The 18,810-nt window shown below is 42.5% G+C and overlaps 1 protein-coding gene across 1 annotated transcript in view; it reads right to left on the reverse strand.

The window, feature by feature from the left end:
* atad2b (ATPase family AAA domain containing 2B) overlaps positions 1–18,810 on the reverse strand; it is a 70,180-nt gene that overhangs the window by 24,130 nt on the left and 27,240 nt on the right. The gene's annotated exons all lie outside the window — the stretch shown is intronic.

Below are 18,810 nucleotides of genomic sequence, written 5' to 3' on the forward strand. Positions count from 1 at the left end.
GAATAGTGGGGTTTAACACACTTAATATAGAAGAACTGGGCAGTTTTCAATGTAACAGATGCAACTAGGGTTGGAGGCTCAAACAGACAATAAGCATAGCGCCCCCCTATTACTGGCCATCGCTTGTCACTGAATCTCTCAAGTGGGCACAGGAGCTGCAGGCAGAGCGAGTTTAAAGTTGGGACGCGGCTTTCATGTTTGATTCCCCCTGATCTGATCCGGAAGGAGAAGGCAGCTGGAGGGTATGCTAGAGAGTAGGCAGGCATCTGTATTCTTCAGGCAGGCATGGCTGACACATGGAGGAGGGGGCTCAGCTGTAAGTGGAAGACTTTGGATGCAGAGGGACGGAGAAATAAAGAAAGGGGAAGAAAGCCAGTAAGGCATCCTGGATACTTCTGTGTAGTGGCATCCCATCAGTAAAATTTCTGTACGTGTGCCTGTGTGTGTGTGTGTGTGTGTGTGTGTGTCTTCTTTTTCTCATTTAGTGAGAATACTTCTTTTTTTTTTTAAATTCAACCTTCAGTATTTCATTTACAACTGTCACCTTGCAATGTCCAGCGATTAGTCAAAGCTTGGCTCGGTTCAATTTCTGCTGAGAAAATGTTACTTCCCTGCCGTGAATTGTACATTCATGTTTTTAAACTGGGAGTGCAGAAAAAAAAGTCCTTTATTAAAAACAGCCACATAAAAAGAAACGCGTGTGTTCTTTTCTTTTTTTTGTTTAAGAATGTAATAATAATCAAATAAAAAAAAAGATGTGAAGTAGCACATTTTCTGCTGGCCCATTATTTACCTTTTAACCCTTTCTAGATAACGGGGTTTTTTTTTTCTTTAGAAAAGGTCAAAGCAAAACGGTGAAGGATTTAGTGAACGAGGTCTCGCTGAGGTCAGCTACCGCCAGCACGGCTCGTCCGGTGGGAGGGAATAGGTGAGTCTGAATGGCGGCAAATGACTTGTCATAGTCAGCTCTTAAATAATGCATGGAAATTGTTAGACCGTGAAGAGTCGACCACAGAGAGGAGATATGCTGATGGAGGTGTGTGTGTGTGTGTGTGTGTGTGTGTGTGTGTGTGTGTGTGTGTGTGTGTGTGTGTGTGTGTGTGTGTGTGTGTGTGTGTGTGTGTGTGTGTGTGTGTGGGGTGGGGGTGGGGGGTGGGGGGAACCAGAGCACTTTGTAATAATTAAAAGTGCCTAACCCATACAAGATTTATGGAGTGGCAGAAGTTGCCATCGCACACAGTTGTCTGAACAGTTTGTGTGAACACTTGCAAAGCACGCACACAAAACTCTCTCTTCAGAGCCCCAGGAGACCACTATCCAACCTGTTCTACTAGCAAGTATTAAATAAATAAATCAGTTGGGTGACACTGATGGACAATTGAGTGCAATACACCCATAAAGCCTTTGGGTAGAACTGCGCATCAGTTTTTCTGATCCACTGATTTCTTTATTTAATAATCCCATAGTGGCAGGTAACCGGATCGCTGCTCATGATGACACTGAGCGGAGAAGAAATAAATGACAAATAGAGGGATAACTGTGCAAAATCATCAGAGGAATAAAACTTTAAATGAAAAACTGACAGCCTTTGTATTGTGGCAAAACGTTTTCTTTCCACAGATTCACACAGCCACAAACATTCACCGTTTTGTTCACGCTGTTGAACCAGCAAGAGCCCCGTGGGCTTGTCGGCATCACCCGGACTCATTTCTATATGGCTTATTGGAACTTGAAATAGCCAGTGTGGCGCGAGTTAGTTGTCACTTTTGCCTTCCTGTGCTCCGCGAGCATTCCCGCCTGGAACGGCCTGTGGTTTCAATGCCACGGTCAAAAACAACATTTACTAACCAAACATCAGGAACCGTTTCGCTTCATCAGCAGCACTTTTCCTACTAGACTAAACATTGAAATGAATTAGAAGAAGAAAAAAACTTCTCTAAACTAAAAACTTGAATGTTGGAGGACAGGGTTACTGAATCTGTAGGTTCAATAAAACTAACTGTGACGCAAAGGAAGGTATGTTGATGTTTATCTTCAGGAGTCTAGAGGAGTCAAGAAAGAAGCCATTAATTCAATTTGATCAAAAGAAAACAGGCTTTCAATATTTGGCCCATTTGCACTGCATCTGCAGTCTCTACACTTTTGGTCATATTCAGCCATGAACATTACACACCAATGGTTGCCATAAAACCTGTCTGACCTCCACTGGGAGACATTTGAAATTCAGCGTCTTGCCCGAGGACACGGAGATATGGGCAGTAGACGGGAAATCACACCAGAAACCTTGGAATTGGAAGACGACCTGCTCGACCAACTGAGGCACCGATTTTGATGGCTGTTCGCCAACATTGCGTACAATAAGGAAGAACTAACTCTCTGTTCATGTTACTGGATAGTTGTTGTCCTTCTATTTAATGGCCGCGTAAAATAATCGTGAGCTTCTCCCTTCAGTGTAGGATTTAAAATGCTTTTAAAACCTCAGAGGGGCATGGGTCTTTAAAGTGATGGTATAATCTAAAACTCGTTTCAGTCACATTTGGCTCTAGAGGGAGACTCGCATGTATAGCATCGCAGGTCATAATGGACGATGGTATAGGCCCAGCGCATGCATTTAGAATGCCATCCAACGATCATTAAACTTGTTATTCCCACCAAACCACAAATAAAAACTCTTAACCGAGATGTAATCATCTCATTGAGGCCACATTTCATATCAGCTGTCCATTTACAAACAGTAAATCTGATCTCGGCTCTCCACTTCCTGAATGGCACTCTGCAGTTCAGAATGGGCATTAAGCTGGGGCATTAATACAACGGAATACTAGAAACACAAGGCCGAACACAGAAAATATTGACAAATAGCGTGAAGACTTTTCTCTTGCTGTTTTGCGTTTCAGCTGTTCTCATCTATCCAAATTAGTCCGGTTCACACAGAGAGAGCCCCCCCCCCCTCGACCAGAACAGATCTTATGCTATTTACCAACCTCGCACTGAAAAATGTGTGCATACTATTCCAAGCGTTCGAGCGGGATACAAGGGTGCGGAGCGCGTACATCCACGGCAACGAATAAGATTCTATTTCCCTCTGGGGAATACCTCTATCCTTTGAATTCACATTTAGGACACCATCCCAACATTGCGGCACACTCATGCAGGGATATATATTACAAAATTTCAGGATGAAGGGAAACAAAATACCTTCGAAAATCTGTGGCTATACAGATGGATTTGTTTGTGTGTTTACATGTGTTATTTAATAACCACATGGGATTCGTGCGCGCATTAGTCACAGCAGCATACAACTGAGCCAAGGCTCACAACAGCCGGCTATAGAGCTTAGAGCAATGCTTACAAGACATTAAATTGAAAAATATTAGAGTCTCAAATCTGACAGATTACAGAAACAATTGGACATGAATAGAATTTGGGACGCAAGTCTCATTGGGGCAATATCCGCATGCGTTCTGAATGAAATATAATGATGAAAAAGACAGAAATGCCACCAGGAAATTGTATGATTTATATAGTATGCATAACGGGGGTTAGATGAAGTGGTAACATTATCCAACCAGCCGCTGACACTCCTGTCGCCAAGTGTGAGCAAATACTGGTTTGTGGGCTTTGTGGCCTACGTCCATATTCATGGTGGCCCGTGACATACTTTTGTTTTTCATGGCTTTGAATATACATCAGACACAAACCAATAGACATAGGAGCCGTGAGTTCTGATCACCAGAGTAGTTTGAGTGTTCGCTGTCACATGAATACAAAACACAGCATTAATACTGTAACCCTTATACATAAAACACACACTATGCATAGGATCTCACGTCACACTGGGAGCCTCATTATATCAACAAATGAGATGCAATTATGCGCTGCTTGCGGGCAGAAATGTCCCAAACGTGAGAAACTAGTTTTAAACGTGAGAAACTATCAATTAAAAAAAATGACATGACCTATGTAGAACCATGTACATTTGAAAATATTTGAGTTATAATGTCTGATTTACTCAGACCAAACTATTTCAACTAACTGATGAAACTTAAGCTACTTAACATAAACTTAAACTCAATGAACGGATCAGAGCAGCATGCGAGTTACTAACCAAATAACTATGTACTCTTTCATAGTAGCTATTGTTAACTTTAAGTTCAAATTTCTACACACATACTTTGACATCCCTGCTTCACAGTGACAGTTAAACACATTTTAGTTCAGGGGCCACTTTCAGTCCAATTTCATCATAAAGGGGCCGGACCAGTAAAATAGCACCATAATAGATTTTAACTTAAACTTTTTAAGTTTGTTTTTTGTTTGTTTGTTGTAGTGCAGTGTATACATGACAAAGATGTCTATATTCTCACAAAACTAAACAGCTATGATGGAAAATGACGACAATCTCGACATGAAGCCAATTTTAATGATGCCTTCTGGTGCAAAATATAGTGAAATGTCCCCAAAACTGTTGCATTATGCATGTTTTTTACAAGTTCACCCTGACATCGTGGCTTTGAGGCTTATTTAATAGCAACAAGGTAACTCGCTGTCATGGCAACATCACCGATATCTCAGCTCGGGTCTCAGTGTTTTGTTGTGTCCACTACTCTTAAGAAATTTGTCAATAAAAAAAAATATAATCCATGTTTTCTTCTGAATTTTTTATTAATTTACTTGGTTGGTTCAGCAGGCTGGATTGGACCCTCTTGTGGGCCATTTTTGGCCCATGGGGACTTATGCTCGACACCGGTGATGTAAAGGTTTGTGTTGGTAAAACTGTGGTAAACCAAATGAAATGGTAGTCTTGCATTCCCTTTAGAATAAAATGTACACTCTTAACTCATAATGAAAGGCAGGAGGTCACTTTGACCACACCTGAACTAGACGTCAGTCATAGTAACTTTTTGATTATTTAATTGTATTTCATCGCAAAAAATCTTATGCATTAACAGATTATAAAATATCCTTGTGGTAGAATTGTGGTTCATATTTTGACAGACTGCTCGTAAGAATGAGAGTTTTGCTTCCCTCACAATGATCAAAGTTGCCCATTTTTGTCAACATTGCCGATTCAGGCGGAGCGTGGAGTGACTGACACGGACCTGAAATGCTGTTGCCTGAAGGTGGAATCTCCTTCAATCAAGCAAAAATAAATCATCCTGAGATTTTGGCGATAAATGCCACAGACAAGCTGAACAGCTGCCCCACACTTTATGAAAGAGAGTCGGAAGGCGTCGCATGAAGGACGCCTCTGCTCGCCACCTGCAAATGAACAAACAGGTGGGATCAGCAGGTGGCGCGACGTGAGAACTTGGCTTGGCTCTTGAGGAGGTGTAGCATTTATTTACTGACAAATAGCCTACACTGTCCACACACGCCACTGCTGTGTTTACAGAGCTATGCTGCTAACTTGGTACTCTGCTCCAGAGTCTGATCGACAGCCTCATCACACGTGCTCTTTCGCACTGCGTCCGGCCCACACACTGTTCATTCAGCTTCGGTGCAGTGAAGAACACTTCGGATGTGCATCCGGGTGTTGGAGCGGTAATAAAAAACGATGCAACACAACATGTGTTCAGTCATAAAGGAGATATTTTATCTGCAAAATAAAATGGGAAAATTGTCAAATAAAACCAATTTCAGAGTGCCTACCGAATGGTTTGCATGGACGCACAGTGTTGTAGTAGTTGGCACTCTCGCCTCATAGCGATATAGAGTTTGCATGTTCCGTGTGTGTGTGTGCAGATTTTCTCTGGGTACTCGAGTTTCGTGACACGGTCCAAAAAGCATGTGCTTCCGGCCCCGTTTACGCACCCTTTTCAAGTAGGAACGGAAAACTTTTGTCACGTTTTGGGTGTCCATTTGTGCGACAACAGTGCTTGAAGACACTGAAGACACTGAAGAAAGGGTCCCAGGGTAGCTCTTTTTGAAAACACTGTGACTGAGTCTCCGTTCAAACGTGGTAAAATGCAACTTTCCTGCTACTGTGCATGCACACGACCGCAGTAAACAGTTCTTCTGCACATGCGCGAGTAGCTGGACAATCACAACAATGGCGGCCTCCAGAGTGTCATGACTCTCAGTTCATATTCTCCTGGGACTTTGTAGTTTTGTAGTTGAGAGTCACCCGTAGTAGTAATCCAACTTTGTCGTTTGTCAATTTGAATGTCCGTGTTCGCGTCATTGTAACATATTGTTCTCGGCACATATGTGTGTGCGTGAGTTCATTACGAAACCAAACAGCGCCAACTCATGGCCAAGCATGCTAACTACATTGTTTTTAGCGTTTCTACTGTTCCCATGTAATCGGACATCATTTTCAAAACATTGCTGTGTAAACATAAAACCAGAGTCTAAACTGCCGTCATTCATCATCAGCATATGAAGGGATGGATAATATTTTGCCTCAATACACATACCATGTTACAAAGCGTGCAGGTATTGTTAGCATGCCCACAGGCACACCCCAGCTTCCCACTCAGCTTTTTTGTCAACCCAGCTCGTTGGAATCGACTCAAGTTGGGGCCTCGGTGTTGTACCATTAATGAAGTATTGATTGGCCCTACTCTCATCGCCTGCGACTGGTGGGGAGAAGCATCAGAGTTCAGAGCTGTGGTCCGATCTTAACACAAGCAAAACAGCAGCACATGCACACGGCTTTACACCCACGCAGACAATACACAGCTTAGTGTTTATGAAGAAGCCATTACCCATCATGTCTACAAGTCACGCTGCTCCTTAACATGACACAACGGTGTACTTTCAAATACATCCCAATGGTTTTAATGTCACCATTTCATTTCCAACAACACTATCATCCTTATTCAGATGGGAGAAGGTATCACTGTTTCTTTTTGCTCATGACAGAAAAAAAAGACAGCTCCTTCCACTTTTCACTGTGATTAATGGGAATTATTTGCATAATATGAGGTATACAAGGGTCTCTCATTTCTCCTGACATTGCTGATGGCAGTAATAAAACAATGGTGGTATAATAAACATAATAAAATAAATTTGCAAGTCACAATATACATTATTTCACTCAGATATACAGTTGTTTTTGTCTCCTATCTATGCCAAGCGGGCCAGCCGCTCCCACAATACAGAGCATCTGTCAGAACCTGTTATTAGCAGCAGACACAAAGCAGACGTTCCTGTATATCTGCACACGGGGGACAGATAACGCTGCTCATCATCAAATACCCATCAACAGTTGGAAAAATAAAGGGCTGAAATCCATTCTTGACGGTTCCCTTTCGGTGCAGTCGCTGTCAGGAATCTAAATCGTAACACTAATTTGGCTATGCTGCTCTGAGCGTAAGAACTTATTCTTCATTCTTCTTGTCCCCCACCCTTCCCGCTGTATCCCTCTCAGGGGATTTCAGCCATTTCTAAATCATTCAGCTGAGCTGTAATTAACACAATACAAAAGGCTGTATATCCCCCGCCATGACTGCTGAACAAATCCCAATTCAATGCTTCCTGATAACCTAAACTAAAGTAATGATTTAAATTTTCCTCTTTGGAAATGCGTGCATAAAAAGAAACAGAAAATCTCCAACTAAACACAGGTTAGGAGAAGCCCAATTTTAAAGCTTAATAAAGTCATTTATTATGGGATTGATAAATAATGATTTTTGAAAACGGTGCCTTCGTTTTGTTGAGGAAGCAGTATCACTGTGAATATAAAACTTGGGGTATAGATGGGAGGAAAATCAAGAATATATATCACATTGACATCAAGCCCAGATACGTCTCAGATGAGTGTTACCGGTTGATTTTGAACATTTTCCTACCCATGGCTTTCATCGTAGATGAGTAAATGATCATTTATGACCACATCAATGTAAAGAACATGCACTGGAATTTTCTCCCATTTGTTCACATCCACAGGGATCAACACTGTACGTGTCGGGAATAAATTTAATCCAGTGTGTAAGATACACACGATAGGTGTTCGCTTTCCACTGTACTGGAAGTTAGTTTTAATGGCCCATGCAGGAAATACACGGAAAAGCATCTTAGCTACAGTAGTTTGGAATATGTGCGGCTCTTTGTTCATTTCCACTCTCTGTGAGAAATTTAGCCGAGCAGCAGCTCGCAGCACCACTTGCCGTGGGAGTTTGGGCTATAGAGCACAAAAATAGGCAAAAGACGGAGTGAAAAGCAAACAGGAGGCAACATGGGAAACAATGCGGGAGACAAAGAGAGAAGGGATGGCTGTCATGGTGACACAAGGCCTCGGGGTCTCTGGGTCATGAAAGGAAGATAGCTGTTTGTCACCTGATGTGACACTTTGCACAGGCACTTAATGAAATGTCCAGATCAATAAATGATCCCATCCCTGCGTCTTGGAATTAAGGAGATCAGTCACTTCTCTCGACTGCTGTGTCACTACCTTCCTATTTCCCTCTTTCACTCCCCCTGTCGCTTCCTCTCAAATGAAGTCCTACGCAGCCACGCTGCTATACTTGGTTTAACAGAATGGTTTTTGGGGGAAATAAACAGATTTGTTTTCTCGCCGCGAATCAGGTGACAGGATCTCCGCCATTTTTTGATCTGCATCCTAAATTTTAAGCCAGGGCCAGTAAAAAGTCTGTAGCTTGGAATAAGCTGGGGAAAAAGAGAAAAAAAAAAGATGCCGAACACTAAAGATGGCATCTGTCAAAAGGTAACAGACATTTGTCCCGTTTGTTTCTGCTTCACACAATGTGTGCACAAGTCTGAAAACTCCCTCCTTTAATGGGGAGTGACATGCCAAACCTGAGTTCGAGGACGTTAAGGCTTGGCTGGGCGCCAATTTTTGGGTGCTGGTCATCTCATTCCCTATTTTGTACTTTGCAATTTTGTACCTAAATCATTGTTGCTGAATCACCAAACATTTCATGCCCAAGGTTATCCCTTCATACATCTTCTATACTGCATCATCCAACACAGGAACGGATTCTCGCGGTCTATGTCCGAGCCAAGGTTAGGGTAACTGAAACTCACAGGAATTACTGTTCCTTTTGGCAGAAGAAACCTCGTGCATACATTTGTATCAGGAAATATTTGTGCACTAATGCACATAGATTATCATAAATGACTTCTGGTTATGAGAAGTATGTGTCGAATCCGAGCAGCAGAGAGAAGACAGGAATAATAGAAAACTAACGCAAACAGAACAAAGCAACATGTGCATTGCCATTACCTTGTAACTACTGAAATTAAACTATAAAATATTGTAGTTACTACTTTTAAAAGTAATTAGTTTAAATTTTGTTTCAGTAACTATTGATAATACTTGAATAGAAAAGAATAATTCACCCAAAAAAAAAAATTTCAAAGAATGAGGATATGTTTACACATAAATGTTTTCAAGTGAAAATTCAAACCTTTCGTTGTGTTTTGGGCGTCCGTTTACACGACAGTGGTGCTCGGAGCCACTGAAACCGCAACTTTCCGAAAACGCTCGAGGTCCATCTCCATGTAGATTGCAGAAGCGCTGTTACTGCGCATGCACACCATAGCCGTAGCAAACAGTTTTTCTGAACATGTGCAAGTAGGTAGACCGTAACAACAATGGCGGCCTCCAGAGTGTCATGACTCCCGGTCCATATTCTCTTGGGACTTGGTAGTTCCCTAGTTGAGAGTTCTACTTCGTCATCTGTCTATACAAATCACCATGAACTCACCATTGTTAATGTGTATAGCGTTTTGTTCTCTGCTTGCGTGTGGGGTTTCATTACAAAAACAACAGCAACTACTAGTGGCTCAATATGAAAACTACAGTTTTCAGCGTTTTTGTTGTTGCAGTGTAAATGAACATAAGTCTTTGTTGCTGTAAAAACGTGAATCTTTTATTAAACGGTGCATTTCCACTTCAAGCATTGATGCAAAAACTGGACTTAAATCAAATGTTTCGCATTTAAAGAGATGGGGTGGGGTTACAGTAATGTTCAGATTCAGGATCGTGTATGAAAAGACCGACCTTAAATGTAGAAGAAGTCTCTGAACAGCTGGTGAGTGTATCCCCGAATCTCCGCACAGCTGCAATCCACCAATATCATTAAACCGTAGTGGTAGTAAACCACGCACACAACCGAGCACACAAAGCCATACCATCTGTAAGTCCCGTCATTTAAGACTGAAATCGTAACGTGAACACTCTAAACAAAGAACACCAACTTTAATGGCAAAAGAAAGAAAGAAAAAATAAAGTTGTAGATTCACCATCTGCCATTCTGTTTTATGGCGAGCCAGATGAGTCAGTGTCACATAACCCAATAAAGTGGTTATGTAACGTCAAACCGTATCGATTGGAAGTGTTGACGAAGTATTGACTGAAAAACAAAGGAAAAATACTGTCATGGGGGAGGGAGAACTGAGGACGTAACTCATCCGGAGCCTCCATCTTTTCCCGTCCTTCTCCTCTCTGCTGCTCAGTAAATGGCCAGTGGGATGACGGTGCCTGTGGTGCCTGTGGTGCCCTCCTTGCAGAAGACAGATATGCCCTAATGCACCAGCAGCTCCGAGGACAGTTGAACATGTCAGCCTACACCCACCCGCCTGCCCCAGCACACATACAAAGCAGGACGCGAGAGCCTTCTGGGGGAAAGGCCCTGTCGCCCCCAGCAATCACATGCATGCACACACGATGTAAAGCAGCGATGGAGGGTGTAGGGAAGGATCTACACCGGTTGGTACCTTTTTGACTGATATGTGAATTATCACCCTCCGCATGGAGAGAGGAGACCGTGGATATGCACCTGGCGAGAGCCATCTGACAGGAGATGTAATATTTAACCACATGGTGCACAAAATGAAAAATTCACCATCGCTGTCTGAGATCTGTGTTTCGTGTGCGAATAGCGAAAGCGTATCATCACTAAACAGTGGTGCCTAAACAATTCCCTGCCTTTCTTCCCTTGGCTTAGCAATATTATTTCATGAGAATGCAAGTGTGACGCAATACACACCGCTTTGCAGGATGAAGTGTAGTTTTGCTTTATTTCAACTTGATTTATGGTACCAAGATGATTATTGGACATCTGCTTAAAATTTAGGACTTACTACAGTTATTATTTATCATCAATACACTCTAATTTATGCGACATGCCGTGTTCTCCCATCCTAACCTTGCTGCGTTTAGAGTGTTGAATTTAATGAGAGCTGAGCATCACATTTATTTAACAACTAAAGCAACTAAATTAAAATAGCTAATCAAACAACCCACAGGCCCTATCCTGGAACTTATTAGTTGCGTTACCCTTTGATATAATGTTGCTGCTGTGTGTGCTCAACACTCTGATGACTGACAACAGCCAGGGCGAGGAGGCATATCACATGCACAGTGAGGGATAGCCATTGCACTTTGCTGGAACTCCTACACATGCTAAACTGATTAGATTAGACACCAATTAGATACCCTGTGAGTCTGTTATGGGATTCAGGTCGTCACAGCTGTATGATAATAGGACTCGGCAGAAAGGAATATTAAATTAAACCGCATTTACACAGGGATTCTTCGCTCTACACGGACACCAGTCTGGATGAGTTTTCCTTTTAAGCTTCATTACATCTTTATGAACTTCAACAGTCTTGAGTCCTGGTTATCATCTGGCCCTCGGTGCTAAATGCTAAACAAACGTTGAGGCCCTAACATGAAGGGGGAAGTTCTCTGATGGCTAATCTAGCAGTCTCAGCACCTTTCCTTTGACTGCATATGTTAAAATATTTGGATTAAAAAAATCAAGACGATGGTATCCTGCTCTCATGAACAGGAGTTGTGATAGCAGGTTGGCGCTGCCTATCAGTATTCACACATAAGGACCGACATTAGTCTCCTCCTAAGGGCTTTGATCGTCTCCACAGAAATTGAGTTTGCTCTGTCCTCAAAGGTTCACTTAACCACCGCTATCAGATGAAAACTTTAAAAATCCAATTCACAAAGATACCAGCTTGAAATTCTTTGTCGCCTCAAAGGACAAATGGGAATCAGACGCATGAAAGCTCCTCCACAAGAGAAAGTCTTCTCAGAATGAATAAAGAAGGACCACATCGGATCTGTATGGTATTTATTAGGTTTAAAGCTCCGTTTGTCTAATTTAACAGAAATACTCCAGTGTCTCGCAAAAACTGCAAAACAATAGTTGTGTTCATGAAACCTCACTAAATGCATTCTTGGTTGCAATTTGTTTGGCATCATGCTTGATTTACTCAGCTGTTTTTGTTTGTATCTTTTTCTAAAACTATGATGCTCGGTTTATTGACAGATTTTCTTTTTTCTGATGTTTCTGTAAAATGGCTGCTTCATTTTACAGTTGTCACAACAGTTAGCCAGGTTTGGACTGCAAGTTGCAGTGACGAATGTTTTGCTCCGTGTGCATTTTGTGGAAAAACTGGGATTTGGACTCAGGTCCCACGAACTTATGGACTTTACAACGTCCAATTTGATGCGTTTCTGTTTAAATATAATGGCCTGGGGCAAATTTAATTACACTGTATGGATGACAAGGACGTGACATTCATATGATACACTTTTGGTTAGACAGTTTTCAGAATATCAAATATATTTCTGAGTCTATAACCAGGTACTGTGACCCTGTATCATGGTTTGCAGTAGTAACATTATATACAAAATGTATATCTTACATGTGGTTAACAGATAAATTTTTGTCACTCAAGTAGGCTTTGATTTCGCTTAATTGATCATCAGTATTGTGGTGCTGACATGCTTCAACTATATGACTTCATTAGCTCCTAAACAAGACGCCTGTGATGCTTAAAGTCACTAGCACAATCCTGATGATTATGTCCAACAAAAACAAAAAAAAAACCTCAAAACAAGTAAAATCTCTTCCTGAAATGTGTCACCTCAATGCTATATAAACATGCTATCATTAGCAACCAGCACACCATTGATAAGAGGCTTTAAATTTAAATCAATTACCAATTTATGGGTCTGATTTGGGCAGAGGAGAAGCTTGTGGTTTATACAACTGCTCTCTCCTTTTATGGCCTGCCTGTGCGAGTGGTTTGCTGGAAAAAGGGGCGGCTACGGTGAGAGAGAAGGCAGCTCATTTCTGGGTTTAATGGAGATGTGGTGATTAGGTGGGATAAGTGCGATTCTGGAGGTAATTTGATGTAATTAAAAACCTTGTCGGTACGCATCCCTATTCTTTCTGCGGCATAATGCGAGTCATCTCTTAAAGCGTCCCCTGAGATGCAAATTCGATGGATAAGTGAGTTTGTGTTTAGGAAAGTTAATCTCCAACGCAGATATTAGCTTATCTGTTATTCTGGGAAAGAAGGTGCGCTGGCATCAGTACTAATAACCACTAAAGGAACAAAACTACTCAGGTGAAAATGAATGTCTGGGATGTAGGTTTAAACTGCACAAAAAGCTCTTTAAAAAGCAGATCTTAAGTAACAAGAGCAAGTTGTTTGTGTGAATTCTGTGGTGGCAATAATATCTTAAATTGGAAAACCAGCACTTGAATCTTTGAGCCTTCAAAAGCAAACCGCCATGCACAAGGTGGTCACATTATAAAAAGGTGGATCTTAATGAGAAAACAGATAGCAATTCACTTTCCATCAAGCCGGGTTTGAGAAGTGCACAAAGTCCAAAAGACAATTTGGGCCTCACCAGTAAATCCATAAGTCATTTCAACTAATCAAGCACTAATGCATCATGTTTGTGCGATTGTTCCAGTCAATTACAACTTATCAGAACCAGGCAGGGAGGGGGAATGCACCCCATTAGGCTGCTTGGCGTTTACTAGCTTCTGATGTTTACTGAAATTGACTAATCGACTGCTCTATGCAAAAGACAATGAGAGCAAAAGCCTGGAAGGCCTGGTATAATTTTCTGTCTGTAGCGACGACCAAATGCTGTGACGCAACTAATGCTCTTTAGAGCTGGAAAGAGACGGAGTGCAAAGAAGAAGCCCCTTTATCATAGAAAGGCACACTCCTAGATCTACTTTAATGGTAAAGGCAGACCCGCCTGTCCACTGTGGAAATGCAAACCTGTCTATCAACCACAAAAGCTTCAGACTGATAGAAAGATATTCCAAGAAAGAAAACAAAATATCACATAGAGTGAGCCCGGGCATTTCATTCAGCAGTCTGTCAGCAGAAATGTCACCGTTTATACACTCTATAGAAGCAGTTGAGCTTTACAGAGCTTTGATAGAGGACGAGAACAAAAAAAAAAAAAGCATTAAAATGTTGAATTATAAAAATGGAAACAGTGCTATCCAAACACCTACGCACTGACAGTATTTTATATTCTCACCCTTGCCCAGATCCGTCTACATAGTGCTAAGCCTGCCTTCTCCCAAATGTTTTTTTTAAAAATCGTAATTTAGCATTGTCAGCATTGTAACAATCTCAATATTCAAAAGCCTCCCACCTTCATTCATTCAATCTCTCCCCCCTCCTTTCTTTCCCATCACCTTTCTAACATCCTAAGGCAGCACAGCTTGTGCGTTTTGAGCATGCACAGAGGCACCAAGCAGCAGCGCTCAATCATTCCACTGAAACTCTCCGGGCTCATTTCTTTCGGGCAGATATCTAAGCTGTTTACAGTAATATATATGGTTATCTGCATGCCATAGTAATAAAAAACAGACATTAAAACCCTGTGAAGAGGATCATCACCGAACCTTGTAAATTGTGCACACTTTAGCACGCAGCAACAACCGTGCACACCGATACGCTGGGAGTGAAAAGCTCCAAACACACGGAATGAATCTTCAGAGACACTAAGACTGATGTCAGCTCATCTGCACCCCAAAACAATAAGTGGAAGCAAGAGGCATCACGGATGATTTTACATTCATTTCACGCTTGGTGCCACAATGATCCAAGAGGCATCTGTGCCCACAAAATGGCAGCTTATGCTCGGGGCTTTGCATGCTTTGCATGGATTTTATTAGTGAGCGCCAAAGGGTGTCAGAGTATGCAACCCAAGATTGCTTCATCCTTGGCAGCCGAAAAAGCAGGATGTGCAGAGTCGGTGTCCACCTCTAATAACTAATAATAACAGCATCTCCACAGCTTGAGGCAGGACGCCTTGTTTTCTGATGTTGGTCACTAGTTCACTAGAATGGTCTCATATCAGCCCTTAAGAAGGAAATATTGCATCCGCAGAACACAGTGATTCATCACCTCTGGTCTGTGCCAGATGCTGTTCAGAGGGGTTTGCAGTACATGAAATATAAACTGAACATGAAGCGAGGGTAGCATCTGAAACGGCCCAAATCCACAGGGGGGCGGTGGAAAGTTCTCCAAGATGCTTAGAACAACCTGTCTGCCAAGTATCTTGATAAATAATAAAAAAAAAAAATGTGCACAAGTGTACTGAAGAGACCTGATGCTGTTTTAGAGGCAGAGTGGTTGCATAAAACATTATTTTTTGCAAGGGTATGAAGATTATTGATGAGTGATGCAAGTTAGCGGATATCTATTGTAATATTGGGTCATACTGAGCCTCTGTAGAGAAGATTTTTATAAAAGCAACAAGGGTGCTGCAAAAACACAAAAGGTTTATGGGCTTTAAGCAAAAGAAAACACACCAGGTACAAGGTAACATTTCCTCCCTTAGTAGGTGAACAACGCCTTCCGTCAGCAAGTGTAGAGAAGACCCAGAGAACAAAAGCAAATTACAATAATTGCCTCCTTTGTGTTCCAAAAATGGGAAAAAAAGGGAATTTCTATTAACCCATTTCTGTATGTGACCATCGCAGGACGTCACGGGCCGAGCGCCCGCTATCCTTTTGTGCTGAGCAGAAATCTAGGGCAGCCTTTTATGCAGCAGCTACTTCAGTCAGAGGTAAAAATGAGTGTTTATTATGACTTAAAATACCTTATCAAGGTCTGACGTTGGCGACTGTGGAGAGAAGCTGTCTGTTTACCGTGACGTGAGACACGAGGCGGGAGTGGATGGGGTGAGGGGGGCACGGTGCAGAGAAGTTCCAGCTAACATGAATGCAGCCTGGTGGCTGTTGCCTTGGGCGTGCGATTGAGTGACGCGGAGGACAGATTATGCCGCATCTGCATTATTATTCTTTTCTCCACAAAAACAGCTCTACAGTTGAATAAAAGGAAATCTTCAGTAGTAATGGAAAAACACTGGTGAACCATGCCAAAATCAAAACAAAAAGTACCCTACAACTTTAAATTGGATTAAGCAAGAGAAATAATTAAAAGGTTGTATTTAGTTAGGCTACTGGTTACAAGTAGTTTTTTTCAACATATAGCCACCTCTCTGTCCAATCTTAAGAAAGGTGAAGCAGACATTGTCTCGTCGTTTTCTTTGACACTGGCAAATCTAATTAAGACCAGGCAAGGCATAAAGCCTCCCCCCTGTGATTTCTGGGATCCGAATCCCAGTTTGAGAACCACCGAGTCAAGCAATCAATCAGAATTTGCTTTTCTAGTGTCACAAACCGTTACGATTTAGCTTGAGAAACAGTTGTCGGTAACTGGGAGAAGCTGGGGGGGCTTAATTATGAATGAATGGAACACACTCAGTATGAACCACGTTCTTGTGGTGGTGCACTACGAATGAACCCTTGGCTGTGGCCCAGGTAATGGGCCTTGGTTGTTCTGTTTCCCCCTGGGAGGGAGAAGCATGAGCCGATGGGATGGGAAAAGGGTTAAGAAAGACAAAGAGCAAAGAGAGATAAGACACCATGACGGCTAGATCTGGCCACTAATGGAGACCACCTCACCTTTACTGTTTTCTTGTGCATTAACAGCGGCACATGATCCCATCTTCCCGACCCTGCGTTACCACAGCGGAGGCAGCAGCTCAGCCCAACCATCAACACCCCAATGAGAGGGCATGTCCACTTATATGCTGCTTTTAACAAGGTGCTCAGAAATATCCCTTGGCTTTAAAAAGCCTTCCATGCAACCTTCTCCATGCCTCCAAAGGGTGTAGCGCATCCTTGCCACCGCTCTCCTATATCTGAATGTCACAGGCAATTCTCGGCTAGAGGCGATCGGGAAAGGAGGGAGGTGGCCCAGATAAAAGTCATACAGAGCCGCAGATACCAAAACAGCTCCAGATAGGCACACCCTTCCCTACACTGCTGCAGGTGATCTAAGATAACCACCACCTTCCTGTGTCTTGACCTCCCACCGAGGAAACTCGGTGAGCAGACCATTACGGACCAGCCAAATGGCACCAAATGCTTCACTCCTTCAGTCTTGGCACAGTAATCTGAATCTCCTTTCACCAGGCGCGCCTCTGTTACCAGGCTTGTGTCATATCTCATGACATAACCGGCTCTGTGATCAATTAGCCTAATGGCTGCCTTGCTGAGGTGCTCCATGTGAGAACTCGCTGCCGATGTCACGAATTAATCACCTGAGTTACCCGTATTAATTAAGCCTCTGGTGGAGGCTGATAACGACTCTCCCAAGAGCTTCTAAACTGCTGGTCCGGATCTGTGACATTTGGCTTTTGGAGATAAAGACTGCAGCTGAAAGTGGAATGTGCGCACCGACTGTTTGCAGTCACCCTTAAAGAAGAAAGAAGACAATAATTCTGTGTGGATTCATTAATAACAGCTTCTCAGTTTTCATGAGAAATGAATCACTACCACAAAATACATGTCAGAAGAACTGAGCTTATATCCACATCTGCGGTCCACTCTCAAAGATGTTTTGAAGAACTTCTATGTAGAGTTTACTAAAGAAAGTATGTTTAAGAATAAAAGGTGTTTGTAAAGAAAACGGTATGCAGTCTTCCTTCTGTTAAGTCACAAACCAAACAACCTTTTTTGTACAATACTGTGTGGATAGTGTTTATGCAGTCATGCTTTGACTTAAAAATAAATAAAAATACGAGCCTCCATTGATGCGTCAATACATGAGTAGATCTCTCTCTATATATATATATATATATACTCAACTCATTCTTTTTTCATAGTTTGGAATAAGATGAAGTGGAAACATACTGCAGCAAGCCTTATCCTTAACAGTATTTACAGCGGCAAACAGAAGCCTTCCTCTCCCAAGAGGGCACCATCTCCCTTGATGGAGCAATGGGTTACTCATACAGCAGGGGAGCCATTAAAGGACACTCTCATGAGAGACAAGCACCACCTAGTGTCCGCCTGCTGTACTGTGCACACACATGAGCAGAAACTTCACCAGTAACAAAAGCTCCATTTCAATTGTTGGCGCACACATTTTCAACCCAATAAAGAGTTTTTTTTGATGTCACATCGTTGCAGTGAAGTAGGAAGCCAGTTTCATAAAGAAAGGGCCTCAGCTGTGAATTGCACAGAGGGTGAAATGACTCGAGCGGAAATCCTTTCTTCAGTCATCACACGTGAAACATCTTGACACCAGGATGCCTGAGCTACTTTCTGCACAACTCCAGGCTGCTGAGGGCTCCTCTGCCAACCCATCTCAAGTCTTTTCGCTTCGAAAAGCCAGAGGGCATCTTTTCCCAGATTACAAGCAAAAAAACCTGCTTACCTCTGATTTGTTCGGGTAACAGCCTCATTAGTCCGCCCCCTGCCCATTCTCGACCCTCCCTTCGCCCTTAGGCACCCGTTGTTTGCCACAGGTGGGCATGTAATTGCTCTGTGGCGTGGTCATGTTCTGAGTGGTTTGGTGAGCGCGGGCTTCCTAATGAGGCTGCTCACTGCGTTGCTCCGCCGCTGCTGACAAACGCACCCGTCCGTGTGTGTGTGTGTGCGCTTGCGTGCATGCAGGTGTGTGGAGTGTGGCATCACATACATCAGGTATTCTGTTGTAATACAAAGAGGCTGCTTGCTGATGCGTCAAAGGCAAAAAATAAAATATTGA

This window comes from Lipophrys pholis (genome assembly GCF_963383615.2).
Source record: "Lipophrys pholis genome assembly, chromosome: 21".
NCBI classification, from domain to species: Eukaryota; Metazoa; Chordata; class Actinopteri; order Blenniiformes; family Blenniidae; genus Lipophrys; species Lipophrys pholis.